The sequence below is a fragment of the Amia ocellicauda genome, chromosome 18 (assembly GCF_036373705.1).
Source record: "Amia ocellicauda isolate fAmiCal2 chromosome 18, fAmiCal2.hap1, whole genome shotgun sequence".
Classification (NCBI taxonomy): domain Eukaryota; kingdom Metazoa; phylum Chordata; class Actinopteri; order Amiiformes; family Amiidae; genus Amia; species Amia ocellicauda.
In genome coordinates, this window is record NC_089867.1 from 27,913,428 (window position 1) to 27,929,474 (window position 16,047).

The following is a 16,047-nucleotide window of genomic DNA, read 5'->3' on the forward strand; positions in this document are numbered from 1 at the left end:
TTTCTATATTTCCATGCTGGTATTGTGTGTATGAAATGCATTAAAACACAAGCTTTGTGGCTGATCTGCACGCCGGGAAGTCTCAGGCTGACGTCCGCTCCCGCACAACTCGGCTACAGATATATAGGTCAGTGACACAAACTGCAGATTTGGGTTTTGAAAGCCATGAATCTTTCAGCAGTCGGTCAGGTTTACATTATTAAAGCGAGTTTTCAGTTTTGCTTCACTGCGATGCACCGGGGACAGGTCACTGAGTGGCATCTGACCCTCTGAAGCCCTGGTCTGGCAGTACATCACTGATCTCTTTATTCTGGCCAGTCACATGGGTGATCAGGTGAGATTACAATCAACAGAAAAGTACTCCGATATGTTTTCCATCTATACTCAATAGAATCGATCCACATTGATCTTTCATTAAATAGTGCTCAAAGCAAGAACATTGTCTATCAAGAAACCCTCACAAACACAAAAGGTCAATGAAGCAAAGAAACTAAATACAGATAAGCCTTTCATTGAATTGGTTTCTTAGTCACTCACAGACCCTTAACAGACACTGTTCATAATCCACATAGGTAGGTTACATGTTTTTATCATCTGTTTAACCCTAGGTTATAAGTCAAAACAAAACACATTAAAACACAATTCCATATGTGTATTCCCATATTTCTTTGCATCAGAACACACAGATTTCTTCTTCTATGTTAAATTGCATCAAGATGAAAAGATGTCAGAGGTGATCCATGCCAGCAATTCACCCTGTTTTTCACTACTGCTTTCGCTGGTGTGGATCCAGTTGTTCCCCCTTCCCATGTACTGCAGGTTTTGTTTTTAAATGGGGAACTGAATGCATGGTGACCTCATGCAAGCACAGATGTGCGCTCTCACACTGGTCCTCTGGGTCCTGTCTCAGCACGGACCCCTGCTGCTTCGCTCAGATTGTCACTGTGAGAAAGCGCTTTTAATTACTGTCATGTGAACATACACTTCCATTTCAAGCTGAAGGTTGATGTCGAATCCTCTGCAAAAGAGAAATGTCCATATTACAAAATGCAGAGAACCCCTCAATTCACTGATATCTACAGTACCATGTGCCACGAGTGTGTATCGTTCAGTTACATCTGGAAATAATGAATCTGTATTAATCCAGATATAAAAATGGTTCGCCAGTGTGGTGTCAGTTCTTGCACCAAAATCAAAAAGATTTAGGACATTTAATTGCCCTCGGCCACATCACAGTGTTCATATCTGCTGCTTTCGCAGTGGACAGAAGACTGAACTTGATCTGATGTCGATGTGGGTCTGTCATTCGCTGATGGAAATGAAAATAAGCTCACTGTCGTTTTCTATTGCAAGTATTGAAATGGCACTGGTGGATTTTTATCTGACTATAGTCACTGATTTAAAGGGCATTATTCAAAATCAGAATTGAACTGAACTTAATTAGAATTCATTAACGGTCCAGTGTATGATGTGCTCATCAGACCACTTTCACAATAGTGTGTGTAGTGTAGAATCAGTTCACAGAGCAACTAGGTTCATTCCTGGTCTTAAAGAGTTGTCCTTCAGAGACTGCAATCCAGACACCTCCATGTCTTCAGACCTGTGGGACTCTTGACGCTTGGGAAGAGGCATGATAAACCTCCACCAAAGGGTGAAAGCCCAGCAAGTCACGCCTCCCCGAATGAGATGGCGAGTCCTAGAACAGCGTCTTCCTCGTGGCTCAGCTCGAGGCCGGCAGGGATTCATGTACAGATGCTTTTCTAAAGTCCTGGCAGCCTGTTGGGCAGTGAAGGAACTCTCCAGCAGTTGCGTCTTCACTTTCCAGGCACAAGTCCAGGCCTTCGCTCGCTGCAGGAAAATGGCTAATGTGACCAGCAACCAATCCCCAAGGGTCTGTGGCTGGAATACACCCAATTGAAGGGCGCAAAATCTTCAACAACGGCTTCTTCATGCTGGACAACACGGGACACTATAGGAAGGGTCTGAGTCATTTTGTGAGGCCCTATATGAGCCCTGATGATGAGTTTGTATTGAATCACATGCTTTCTCGTAGTCATCAGAGCCCGGGCACAGAGGAGCTCGTACCCTCTGCATCTTTCCAGTGCTTCTCTGACACCCTGTATATGATCCATCGCGGTGTATTCACTTCTGAGTCCTGCTTGTTCTCTCAGTTGGGTGAAGTCCAGGCTGTCTGGAAGGCGATGTCTTACTATCTTTGTAAACCCTTTGTATAAGATGGGAAATGGACCAATGGGCTGATAGTCACTCTTTGTCTCCTTCAAGGAGAATGATGATGCATCGTTTAAATTCTTTCTCTGCTGTGATTCCATCGTCCTGTATTCATCTTCTTTATGGCACAGCCCATGTCTTCTGGAATCACATCTGGTATTTCAGCTGCGTTCATTGTGAGCTCTTCTTCTTATCTTGTCATCACTGCAATATAGTCTTTCGTAGAATTCTTCCGCTTCCACCAATAATCGCATTTCTGTTGTTGACGTTGTGCCATAATCATTTTCCAGTGCAATGGTTTGACTCTTTCATATTCGGAGGCGTTGTTTTGGCATTATTGATGTTCCCTTTATTTTGAATGGTTTATTTTATTAGGTTGCTGTTAAATCATCTTCCATCTACAGTAATATGTTTCCTTCTGGTTTTCTGGGGTCTCGACTGTACTCTGTTGCTCTTCTTTTCTTCTCTTTCGATTCTTGTGAGATCTTTTGATCTTGTTGTGATGTAGTTAGTCCCACGAATTCTCTTGCAATGTCCTTGGTGTCACACTCATTTATCGTACGACTGTGATGTAGCTAGGTCTTCTTACTGGTCATGGAGTTCACCAAATCTCTTCTTCAGTTCTAATTATGAACATCAGGAATCAAGCCGGGTACAAATGTATGAAATAAGACACTTAGCATGCATGACATGGAGAAGAGAAGCTGCAGATCAAAGCAAATGGAAACATGAAATGATATTAAATAATAAACCTGTCTTATGAATGACTTTAATAATACATGGGGGAAAATGGGTTTGTAAAAGAACATTCTCAGAGGCCCAGAAGTTTTCCTTTGCTGTGAGGGATGTGTGGGCATGTGCAGATACTGAAGGTCCAGGTTTGAAGAGGTCAGATGTCACACAACTTCCTGTAGGAATGCAGGAAACCCTTCCTATGGCAGGGTAGGACAAAACCGAAAAATAAGACCCTGTGACCCTTTTAAAAGAACACATTGGGCCAGTTGTCAGTTTTATGAGGCGTATGACCTTTAAAATGAGTGTACAAAAATATATTGTTTGGGTACTTTCTTCATTTTACCCCATTGGCAGATTTGATGGTTTGCTACGGTTTGTGTTGTGGTGAATCAGGTTAGAAATGAGTGTAACTGGGTCTCATGAGTTATTCTGAAATGACTGGGCTTTGATTTGACAGACAGGGGTGCGCTGTGGACCGAGCAGCGCGTTCAGATCTCTGTTATCTGCCGTCACATGTATTGTTTCCCAAAGAAATGGATGAGTGCTCATGTACAAAAGATGACTACAATAGCAGTTAGTGTGAAGCAGTGTTAATTGATTGTCAGGAGTTTGTTATCGTTGTACGCAGGTCAGGTGCCAAAGGATTTGTTTTTGTTGTTGTTTGTTTTTGATATAAAATGCCTAAAAAGATTAAGAATGCTAAGAAGTATTATTTTAACTGCCATCCTGTTTTTTCATCCAGCATAAAAACCTCACAGCATGCGAGGCGACCTCCTTATTAACAGTTATAATTACAGATCCTATCGGTAGTTACAATACTCTACATTTATTTAAGGATAGTAAAACAGCCTGGCTTATCTTTAAAGATCTGTAGTAGAACGTGTCCCAGTCATTTACAATCATGGATATACTATATTAAAACAGTGTAAGGAATTATTCAGATATGATTTTGACAGTAAGGTGTCTTCTATGGTCTGCATGAAGGCTTTTTATTTATTTGGCTTTTACAAGCAGTTTACACCCTCAAAATAGTATGAAACTTACTCAACTTCACATAATCAGCCCACGTCAATAGAAGAGAAGTACAAAACAAGTCATCAAACAGCATAGCATATCAAAACCCTAATTGTGCTCAGCGGTGCCGCGTGTTCGCCCCACGACTCGCACAATAGTAAAGGTTAAATAAATAAAAAAGCACACGTTCTCATTCCCATTTCACTTTCCCAGCCCCGCTCTCGTCTTCCTCTGACTGTGGAAACTCGGGAGCCTCTGCGGACCAGGAGGAGGTGTGTGTGTGTGTGTGTGTGAGAGAGTGTGAGAGAGTGTGAGAGAGTGTGAGAGAGTGTGAGAGAGTGTGAGAGAGTGTGAGAGAGTGTGGGAGAGTGTGGGAGAGTGTGAGTGTGAGAGAGTGTGAGAGAGTGTGAGAGAGTGTGAGAGAGTGTGAGAGAGTGTGAGAGAGTGTGTTAGAGAGTGAGAGAGCAGAACGCTCCGGCGAAATAATCTCTTCTCCAAATCAAAGACTTCCAGACTTGGCAGCGCTACCTTAATGGCTGCCATCTGTGTCTGTGAGTCAGATCCCAAGGAATCGCAGAGTGAAGGTTATTTACAGCAGCGTTCTCCGGTGTTTATGTGGAAGAGAACAGACTCGACGGGATCCAACATGAACCCTGCCTTTCAGTTAATTCACCTTCTGCCAAAGTTTCCATCTGAGGATTTTTATTATTTTCATTTTTCACGTCTTTAAAGATCCCTCGTCGTTCCCTAGTTACTCAGTATTATTATGAAAAATAATAAAAGCATTGGACCAGCCTGGGAAATACAGCAGAGGAGCCTCATCAGGCGGTCCTGAAGGAATGGGGCGAATGAAGCGCTTCTAGATTGAGACACTTTCCTCGCGCTCAGAAAGTAGTCTCTCATTTCCCAAGTCCAGCAGCATCTCGTTAGGATCTCATTGTGTCTTCCTTGAAGGGATTTTATTCTGCCAGGTTTGTCTTTGAGGAAATATGAGGCATTCCCTGGGTGGGAATGCGAGAAATGTGCTCCGCCGGACTAGCTGTCCGTGAATCCAACCTGTGCCGTGGCCCGCCGTGGCTGGGAGTCGTGCAGGACTGTGGGGTGGGCCGGGAGAATGCGGTTCCTTGGTCATTGAGAGACCTGTGTGGCCTCTCAGTGACTGCAAGTCCAGGATGCTAGCTGTTCAATGGACATCCTCTGATGGGTGTGATAGATGAGCTGTAGGCTTTCTTGCCTAAGAAATAGCGGACGGTTTCTACAGCAGGCACGTCTCGGGGCACACGCTTTGCCTCATCTCACCTGAAGTATCATGGGATTTGAGCACAGGTCATATTTCGGGTGAAAAACGTTTGGAACTCGTAATCAAGAGCGAGAATAAAGGGAACCATGGGAGCACGATGCAGTGTTTCATGTGCTGAAGACACTTCTGTCACCTGGCCTCACTGGTTTGCTGATCTTGGTTTTCGACCCTTTGTTCGATTCGCCTAGCGGTTACACCATAGTAACCCTGTTTATGAAGACGAGTGAGGCCAGGCGTATGACCTTCGTGTCTGCAGTCCTCCAGCTTGTATGAGCAGCTGTGTGTGGACAGTAGACTGGATAGGATTGTTGGATCACTTAGTTATTAATGGACACCAAACGAGCACGATGGGGCGAATGGCCTCCTCTCGATTGGACACTTTCTCATGTTCTCATGAAAGTGAAACAGGAGTTGGCTGGGTGGTGGAGAGACTTGATGACACACAGCTGCCTACAGATCTAGAACACGTATGGGCTGCACTGGTGAAGGAACGTTTAAAATGGAAATTCAAAATTGGACAGAACAGCAGATGAAACTCCCCAGGACAAAGCTGCCAGGATAAAGTGTTTAACCAGAACAGATAAATGGTACCTTCCCACAGTGAAATTATACTTGTTGAAAATGTGTGTTATACAGTATGAAAACATTTATAATAGACGGTATAATAATAACCATGACTTACAGTAAAATCTTGAAAGAAGAAAACCTACAAATTGCTGTTTGCAGTTGCAGTTTTCCTAAAGCACGTCGTCGTTTTTAAACCTAAAGTAATGTGCAGGTTTAACTCCCTCTGTGTGAGCGAGCAGCTGGGCTTTGCTGTTGAGTGAAATGGAGCAGCACATAGGATTGTGATTAATACTGTGTGGGGATAGAGTAGGAGTAAGTGCCGTTCCTGCCTCTTGTGCACTTGCCTGCACCTTCTGCGTTCACGTCTGTAAGGTGCAGTTTTGGTTGTTCGTCATCTTCAGCACGTAACTGTCATCACGGTGGTTAGATCTAAACGAGGATTCGAGTACAAGCCCTGAAGGTGGATCACTGTAGGAAAGCTTCTCTTGTTTGATTCTTTCCGGCTCAGGATTAAATGCATTAACTTTCTATGTAAGTGCTGGTTAACCCTTGCACAGTAGTAAGCCTTTGCATATAGCTTACCTTAGCCAGCAGTGCTAGTTGATTAAGGTCAATTAGACCTGTTTAGTGTAGGGTTCCTTATTAAATCACTGGTAATAAAGTACCTTTTATGACGAATAAATTGTGTATAATGAAACATACATATTATGATATAAAATTTGTATAAAATCAGGATTTTTGGCCAAGCCCTAATAAGACATTGATGGATTATATTTAATATAGTTCAATCTGGGTTCAGGAGTTGACAAGGCATCAGAACCCCCCCACAGTGTGGAGGTGGCAGGGAGGTTTCTGCATTTCTTTATAAATCTTGTGAATTTCGGATAAACGAATCTGGGGCCTTTAAAAACATTGTATGCATCATCTGAAAAGTGTTTTAAGAAAGCACACCTATGTGGTGCCTGTAGGAACAAGTGCTATAGAGCGCAGCGTCAGAGGGGCTAGTTTGTGCAAGTTTAAGGGCCTCGCTGAATGTACATTGCATAATCTATACAATAAGGCATGACTGTGTGGGTCTGTTTGGTTGGCAAGGACACACAGTTTCTCACACTCCCACAGTCCACAAGCAGATGTGGGTTCACGGCTCTTAGCAAGTAAGACACCCAAACCCTTGCGTCTCGGCTGAAATTGTGAAAAAGAATCCAGCCAATTGTGAAAAAGAATCTGCAGCCATTTTACAGACCAAAATATTTAGTCAAGCAACTTCGGTTCATACTAGTTCTATGCACAGACTTTGTCGTTGTTTGATTTATTTGTGGGTTGTTCTATAGTATTGGTTATAAATGAGTTTAGTTCAGCTCCAGCGTTTAAATTAGGTCTTCTGTGCGTTTGCAGAGATCAGATACGTTCATTTTTCTCAGCAATCACAGCTGGACTCCTTTCAGAACGTGACAGTGGAATATTACCGATGTGTCGTATACTGGCGCTCAAGGCAAGAGTTCACTTAGAGCACATTTCCACTGTTGTACCCAACCCATAGCGAGGCTGTGCAGACTGGGAACGGGCCTGGGTGGAAGCATTGCCGATAATTGTCAGGAATGCATAACTGTTGTGAGGCTGTGATTCTTGTTTGACCAGAAAGTTTATACTGCTTGTTATTTATTGAGCAACATTTATGTTGAAATTAGTGCTCAGTGAATCGCACTGAAAAAGGCAACACCTTTTTGAATGATTGATCCTGTCGAATGTAAAATAGTATAATGTTTATAAAGTTGAATTGTCTGCTTTGTGTGTTTGATTTTGTTTCCGCATTCAACATTCAACACTTTTTTATTTCTATCCCATTGCACTGCAGGGTATTTCTTTGGGTTTTATCTCTACAGATCTCATCCACATCAATGGGCTTTTTGTTTTGATCTCTGGTAATAGCATCGCCACACACACGCCCTGGGAGGCTTCACTGCTGCCCAGCCTCCCTCCTGCGCTTGTTTATGATGGTGCTTTTAAGTTAGCGGATGCTCCCACTCGCTTTTAGTCACTCACTAACACAAGCAAACAGAGAGAAGGGAAGAAATCAGGCTGGCGTTTAACCACCACACTCTCGCATGAAAAAGTAGGAGTGTATTGTAAACAGTTACTCCTCCTGAGTGGCTGAAAAAAAGCTTGTTTCTGTTCATCATCACCGATGTAAAATTCCCTAAACAATTGCCAGTTTCCCTGTCAGATCTTAAGAAGCCAGGTTTCATGATCTATTGCTGACAAAACAAAATTAATAACCCACAAATGAGCCTTATTTTACTGCTCACCCACACGTAATTTGCTGACTGACAAGTTCATTGTTCTAGCAAATCCACTGCTATGTCGCATCTGACTATAATTAAATTATAGTTCCTGCATTTGTGTTACTGAATTAAATAACGATCGTGCCTCCAAAAATACTTCAGTCTCGATACAAGGCAAGTAAATCCATCTTGCTTTGCAACAATACTTAAAATAGTTTAGTCATATCAGATACATCATGGACAGATGGAGTGTCATTGGGAGAGGGTGGATGAAAGCTGGCCTGGGAAAGCCTGGTTCTCTGCACCCGAGAGCCTCCTAGGACGTCTCAGGAGCCGGTAAGTGTAGTTTAGTAATTGGCGATTCCAAATGTCAGTGAAAGAAAAGAGAGGAAAAGCACAAGACAGGAGAAAAGTGGATCGAGGGAGAACGAAGATGGTTTTGGTAGTAGGGTAATTTCCCAAGTTTTAGCAGACACTGAGCCTTTGTGTGTGTCCGCGAGTGTGTGTGTCTGTAAGTGCCCTTTTGGGGAAGGTGCTGCTTAAACTGATCTCACCCTTCATAGCTCATAATGAATGTGAAATAATAATCTGAAGCCCGATCTAAATGGGAAAGCAGCAACCTGGCAAAATATTTTCTTTCCTTTCTACAGTCTACTTACACCATGCCGTTCCGCCCTGCAACGGACATCAGGGGAGAAACCTTTGAAATCCTAAGTACAGAAAAGCAGCAGATCTGCTTTCAAAGTCCCAAAGATAGACACCAACTCAACCCTGTGAACGAGGATAAGCGTAGCTGTGTAGCGTTCCAATAGGGGACATGGTGTTTGCTGTCCTGCCTTGTCCTGCCCGAAGTTCAGTTCTGGGTGCTGGTTGTGTTTAGTGATCTTTAAGCATCATGAGTTTCTATGTTTTGCCAAAATGGTCAAAAAGTCCATGATTTCTTTTTGGGTTGTCTGGTATGTATTTGTTTTGGGATGTAAACGTGTCCCATTGGTTTCAGTTGCCCAAGCACAATCAGTATTTTCAAACCACTGTTTAGGTCCATTATCCTTGTCATTTTCACAACATACCTAAACCATTGAGAAATACTCAGATCTGTGCACCGACAGGAAGTTTAAATCATACTTAACAAAACAGTGGTTTGACAACATCAACAAAACAGCTCTTTGACTGTGTCTCCGTCAGACAAAAGAAATGTGAAATATGTGCATCTTCCTTATTGTTTTTGAGTAGTTTACATAGTTTTACATTTTAAATCCACTTTTAAAAATACAGGTGTTTAAAATATAAAAAGATAGAATGTGTCATATAGCACTGAAAACAGCCAATATCAGTAAGGCTTTGAAGTGACAATCGAGCACTCACTGTGTGATATATCTCTGTACTTTTACGCTGAACTCCAGACCGCAGGATGACCGTCTCGTCACCACCGCGTGTAACAGGTCAAGTGAGTTGAGTTCAGCTCGTGATGTTCGATATTAAAGCCGGGGATTCAATGCAGCTGAACTCTCATGATCTACTGCATCATTAGACCTACAGAAAACGTGTTTTCAATTTTCTCATTTTTCACAAAAGTGTCTTATTTCCATTGCATGTAAGACAAATGTCTCGTGTTACACAAAATATATAGGCCTTGTTTATAACCAGCGAAGACTGTGAATACAGGTTCTCATGCGATAATATCGTCCCTGTTCTCTACACACACAATATGTATCTGTGGGTCTGATCTGTCCACTTCCTGAAGCCTGAAGCATCTGTGTGTTAATTCGTCGAGGGAGAAGCGGGGCAGTTGTGGTGCCCAGTGTTTGTGATCTCTGTGAAAGCCTATTGATGGGACTTTTCTCAGAACACAGTCCATGATCCGACGCCAGCAAAATGACGCTCTGGCCGGGGGTTCGGCGTGCCGGCCTCAATGCGGCAGTGTTTTCAGTGAGCTTCATTCAGTCTTCATTTGGATTCACGGACCCGGGACAGCTGGGCTCGCTTAATAATCTCTCTGTGTCCGAGCCCTGTTCATGGACTCACAACGAGGTCCGTTGCAGAACAACAAGGACGCTTTCACAAGACACCTTTTATTTTCCTGCTTAGAAGAATTAACAACCAGAGGAGATGGGGTAGCCAACTGGATTTAATAGGAAATCATTCATTAATTGAAATGAGCCACGGCATGATCCCTTCTAATTGATTTTCCTTTATGTGTGTTTGTGTGTTTTCACTGGAAGAATATTGTCCTTTGTTGTCATGTGATCTGATGCCCTTGTATTAAAGTAATGCTCTTCACATCCAGGCCTCAAGGGCTGTAATCCATCAGGTTTTCTAGATCTCTTAAAAGCATTACCTGCAGTAGCTCTGGGAAAGATGTCACATTGGTTCCGTAAAGTTATATATAAGTAATTCAATCTCAGCCCTCCTTGATCACTATTGACTTATCTAGGCATGGACTTGGAAAAGTGGACGATACAATACATTGTAAAATTATAAAATCTTCCAAAATATTCCAAAAATTAAGTGACCATCGTTAAGCATAATTTTAACATTTTAAATGTTCAAGAAAAATATCTGATCATAAATGCTTAGATTCCTGTCATGTTGTCAATAGATTGCAGTTTAAAATGTAACTACTTGGAATAGGTAAGAATAATCTCCTATAACAGAGAATTTCTGATAATCTGTGTAGTAATGGAAGCATTGCATCGATGTATAAGCACAACAACATGTTTGGCACTGTAAGTATTTCTGCGGTAGTGTAGGTTTAATTGTGCCAGGATATTCAGTATCAATCCAATACAGCCCCGATAGCAACGCCAATCCAGTACTTCTTAAAGCATAATGCATTTTGTTTTCTTTAAATCAGAACTCAGAAAATTGCAGACATGGATTAGTTCTCATTTTAATTCAGAGCTCTTAGTCATTGATGACATTTCATCCTCAGAGAGGCATCGTGTGTCCTGCATTGAACATTAATCTGTTGACAATCCATGCTTAAGAGATTATTATTATTATTATTATTATTATTATTATTATTATTATTACAAATTAATTCCAGCGGGAATTGTTCCATTTTTGTCCTTTTTGGTTTTGCTGTCCCGGTCTCTGCTCTCTAGCTATGACCTGACTGCAGGGCTTTGGGTCATTCTTGCACTGGGCCTCAGCACTCCACACAAAGCTGAGATCCAGTTTTGTAAGAGAACTGAACTAAGGTATTGCAGATTGAATTAGGTTATATTGAGTGTTTAAGGGTATTCCAGTATAAACTTTGCTACATTCCTTTAAAAGCCGCTTGTGTTTTGCATGGGGGTGGTACAATTTATATGCACTATAAAGTACATTATGAAACATAATGTATTGCTCAGCTAATGAAGTGAATGCTGGGGGTGTGTTAAGGATGTGGTGTGCTGCCTGGTGTTTTTCAAGTAGGCTTGTGTGGTCAGTTATTAGTGTCTAGCATTACATTAGTGTGCTCTTTTTACCATATTAAAACCATGACACCAGTTGGCATCGCCTCAACACAATGCAGCTAAAAAATTAAATAAGAAGATTTACCTTTTTCTTGAATCCTAGCTGACATTTTGGAAATCCCTTCTCTAGCTGGGCTCTGATTGAGGACTGGCAACATCGAGGGACTCCTGTTTGTGGTTTCCTAGGCTAATGGTCCCTGTATGGGTTAGTGATGACCGTTGTGCTTGTGTTATTTCATGTGTGTTTCGTTTGGAAGGCCTCGGCTCAGGAGCCAAGACAGCTGCTTCGAAACAATGTACAAATGGGAAAAGCATCGCGACACAACACAACAAATTTAATTTCCACAAGTGTTGCAGCAGCGATGAGTCAGGGAGGGTACGGGTTTGGCCTTTTTCTTTCGTTTTTCTCATTTCTGTTTTCTCAAAAGGTTTTGATGGCATCTGAGCAAATGCTCTGCCTTGCAATTATTCATGCCGTACACTTCCTGTTGACCTCCTTCCCAGTCATCGTGTCCCTGGTTCTCCAAGCCCGAGAGGGACGCTGCCGCGGGTACACACAGCATCTTTTAATTAACTGGGTACGTTCCAGATGGGCTCTTTCTGAACTGGGCTGCCTGTCTCACCAGTAGCTGCCACGTGAACACGCTTATCCATGCTTCAGTTTCTCTGCGTTTCATAACGGCAGAAGGGGCTTCGTCTCAGGACCGACGCAGATGTTGACAACAAGGAGTTTGAATTTGATGTAAATACAGCCGAACAGCATGGAAGGGTTGATGGTGGCTGGAGTGTCAATTAAAGATGAGAGTGGCTTGCATTAAGTCTGACTTGAAGTATTATTTTTGATAACCATATTGTGAGTTGATTTGCATTCTTAAATTATCTTTTATTGACCAAACAAGGTTGCTGTTTCTGATTCTGTTTTACTGTCATTAATCAATCACACCTGATCCGGTATGCACTGGCATTTTGTTTTGTTTTGTTGTTCTCCTCAAAATTAAACAGCTGTATTGTAATTAGGAGACAGATGCATCTTAATGACAAGTGAAAGGCAAGTTGTGCTCAGGAAAATAAAAAGTTATAAGATATGTCATTTTCTCTTCCTGTTTTGGAATTCCTTTGGCATGTTGTCCATGGTTTTCCCCTGCTTTAGCAATGTCGTCTCATGGTTTTGTTAGGCTTTAAGTTAACGCATTGCAATCATAAGAGAAATAATAAACATTTGTAAGAAAAGTATTTGCACAGCTTTTATTAAGTGTATACTACGCTGAATTAAAGTTGACAGGAGCAATCTGTTGGCAATTCCTAGAGGTTTGTGCCCCCAGAGCAGCTTAAACTGCATTCTCTGTATGTTAGAAAGTAGTGATTTTGATTTAGTTTGTTGTCCAAATAGTTGTTAGCTATGCGACCTGTTTATGGACCTGTTCTCTTATGCGTGTTGCATGAGAACACACAATAAACCGAGAAGGAACAAGGGATTCACAGGATTTGTGTACAACATCCACCGCAGGGAAACTGTGTGTGTGTCTACATGCTTTGGAGTTGCATTCAGGAGAAACTTCTGAAGCTGCGATTTTAAACATTTCCTTTATATGTAACAAACACTATCGGTTTCTGTATATTTTCATCTTGCAGGCCAGTAGAACTGCAAATTACTCAATGCAAACATCACAGGGAATAATGATCTTGTCTAACTGCCTAATGTGGTGTGATTGTGAAATTGGTCCATTTGGGTTGTGTGTACAGGAGCTTCCCAGCCGCTGTACAGCAGGGATGTGTCAGGTGTTCACTGGAAATGAGCGATCATGTGACAATGTGCTGTGGACACAATTCTAAAAATGTCTTCAAGCCAGGTAGCAAAGTTCTGAGTCAATAAAATACACATTATCGGATTAGATTACATTTTCGAAAGTTCCCCGTATCGAGATGTTATCATAGGATATCTTGGGTTCCGCCAAGGAAATAAAAAATACGTCATGCAGCTCGTTGAACAGTAGCTGACTGTATTAAGTATGAAAAGTAGACTCTTGTGGTATAATGTACTTTTCCAGCAGTCATTGTACAAATGGTAAAACACGCTCTGCAACAATGTTGATACTGACAGAGAGTCGAGCTCCCACAAAAGGCCAGCACTTCAGAAATAATTAAAGTCATCTTGTGATTGAGCATTCTAACAGGAACTGAAGCAGGGATGGGCACGGATATTTAATACCTTCCCTCGGAGACCCTTTAAAAACACTACTCTCATATACTTAAAGTTCAAAGACTTTACACACACACACACACACCCCTTGGTGAAAGTCCCTGGCCCCTGGAATCGAAAATGCAGACCCGATCTTTTACAGGCTCTTTGATTTTTGAACTTCAAGATAGTGACGCAAGACGTCCCGTTGAGCTCAGAACCTCCCATATAAACACGCTGCTTCAGTGTGATGTATGAAGGGATCTTCTCAACCTAAATCTAAACCCAGTCCGAGTCAGCGATGTCCAACAGAGTGGGCTGAGGTTAGACACACTCTAGATCCTCATGAAATCTCTCATGCACGCTTTGGGAGGAGAGGAAATGCCGGGTGTTGTTTTCTGGTCATTTTACTCCCTCTTCTCAATAGCACCTTAATAGCTCAGCCTGGTCCTTAATTAAATATGTTTATAGGATGAACTGAATCATGGCAGAAAGCAACATTAGGGAATACAGCTACACTCCTTTATTAGGACATGTGAACCTTGGTTCTGTAATACTGCTTAACTCCATTACTTATTGACCCTTTACTCAAACTGCTTCTGTCACCTGTTCTTCTTCAATCCGTTTGATTCAGTAAAGCCTTGGTTTCAGAAACGGTCTTCTTCAATGTATTACAGGTGGGACGTAAACTCTCATTTTAAACATCGTCACTGTTGCTTGGGCCCGTTACTGAAGCTGTTTTATAATGAGAGGAGTTCTGAAATTTCTAACTACATCAAACGGTTTAATAACTGAATGCAATCAAGGGACAAGAAATCGCAGAAAATGTGCTCTTCTCTGCCCAGTGCAAAACTAGATATTACTTTGTCATATAAGTCTGAGTTGCATCAGCCTAAATTATAGTAAATAATACCCTATTCTGGGAACACGGTTAGCATTTAATGATATTGTATGTTGCTTTTTTTTAAGTGCTTTGGGATTTCAGTGCATCTTAAAACACATTCTTTCCGTCTCTGTGTTTGGAGCTGTGCGGTCTGTTCCACTCGTAGCCCTTCCAAGCGTCTTCCCTCCCGGTCGTGTTCGAGTCCAAGGCCGCCGGTCATCATGCAAGTCCAACAGGGTGCGATTCCAACATCGCCAGCAGAGAAGTAGCAGTTCATGGCAGACAGACAGGAATGCGAGAGTCTTGCGGTCCTCTCGTTCTCACAGGGTCCACATATGCTTCTTCGGGGGTTTTCTACCGTTTTCCGACTTCCCTAATTAGACCCCGAGAAGCGTCCGCATCAAAAGGAAACCGCAAGAATGTGTAAATATGTTCCATTGTGCATAAGCACTTTCTTCTGCCTGCGCTGCAGTGGCGCGGGACTGTGAATTCAATTACACGGCCAGCTATGTAACCAGATCCACTGCATACGCGCCAAGAATCTGATTGAAAAAAATGCAATTCTACGGCTGTTTTTTCACCCCCGATCAGGAGTTTAATTCCTGAATCTCCATGTTCGAGTTATCCATCTGGTAGCACGATTAAGCAGCTGAAAGTTAGTCCTCAGATTCCCCTAAAGGAAACTGTAATAGAAATGGCTGGATTAGCATGTTCAGTCCTAATTCTCTTTCTGCTGGCTCAGCACTCGGAGGCCCGTGAGATATCTGCTATGATGGACATAGCCTTTCCTGACTTTCCATGTCTTGTATCAGCCAACTTCGAAGTGGATGATGATGTTGATGTTGTGCACCTTCAAATGCTTTTCTAAAACAAACCAACAAAAACATGCAAAACAAAAACAAATACATCTGAGTTGGACAGTCTGTGTATTTTAATATGCAGGATCTGCTTTTTTGATCACTTTTAGCAATGGGGCAATTCTTGTTTTCATTCCAACGAGAATTGAACTAATTTAACCTCTTTACTAGATATGTTGCAGGTGATGAATTAAAGAGACGTAGTAAACTGAATTGATTTGAAGAACATTGATGTATAGGCCATAGGCCATTCCATTATGGCCCGAATAATTCACTATGATGGTCCAGACACTGAAATCTTGTGTGATACTTGGGAGGCAGGGTGGGGAGCTTCATTGTTCTGTAGTCTACCTGTTACTGTGATGTTTACATTTTGCATGTTTTTACACAAAGGTCTCATTGCAGGCTTCTGCAGTAATGCACTTAGTCTTGCAATGTGGTAATATAGCTCTATAGGACAAAGTGAAACATTATAAAAGAGAACCGGGCTCAGTGCCAGCATAAATATGAAATGGCATGCTTGCCTCGAGGCCCTGTTGGATT

The 16,047-nt window shown here is 42.1% G+C and overlaps 1 protein-coding gene across 1 annotated transcript in view; it reads left to right on the top strand.

The window, feature by feature from the left end:
• Positions 1 to 16,047, top strand: part of acap2b (ArfGAP with coiled-coil, ankyrin repeat and PH domains 2b) — a 74,089-nt gene that overhangs the window by 1,215 nt on the left and 56,827 nt on the right. The gene's annotated exons all lie outside the window — the stretch shown is intronic.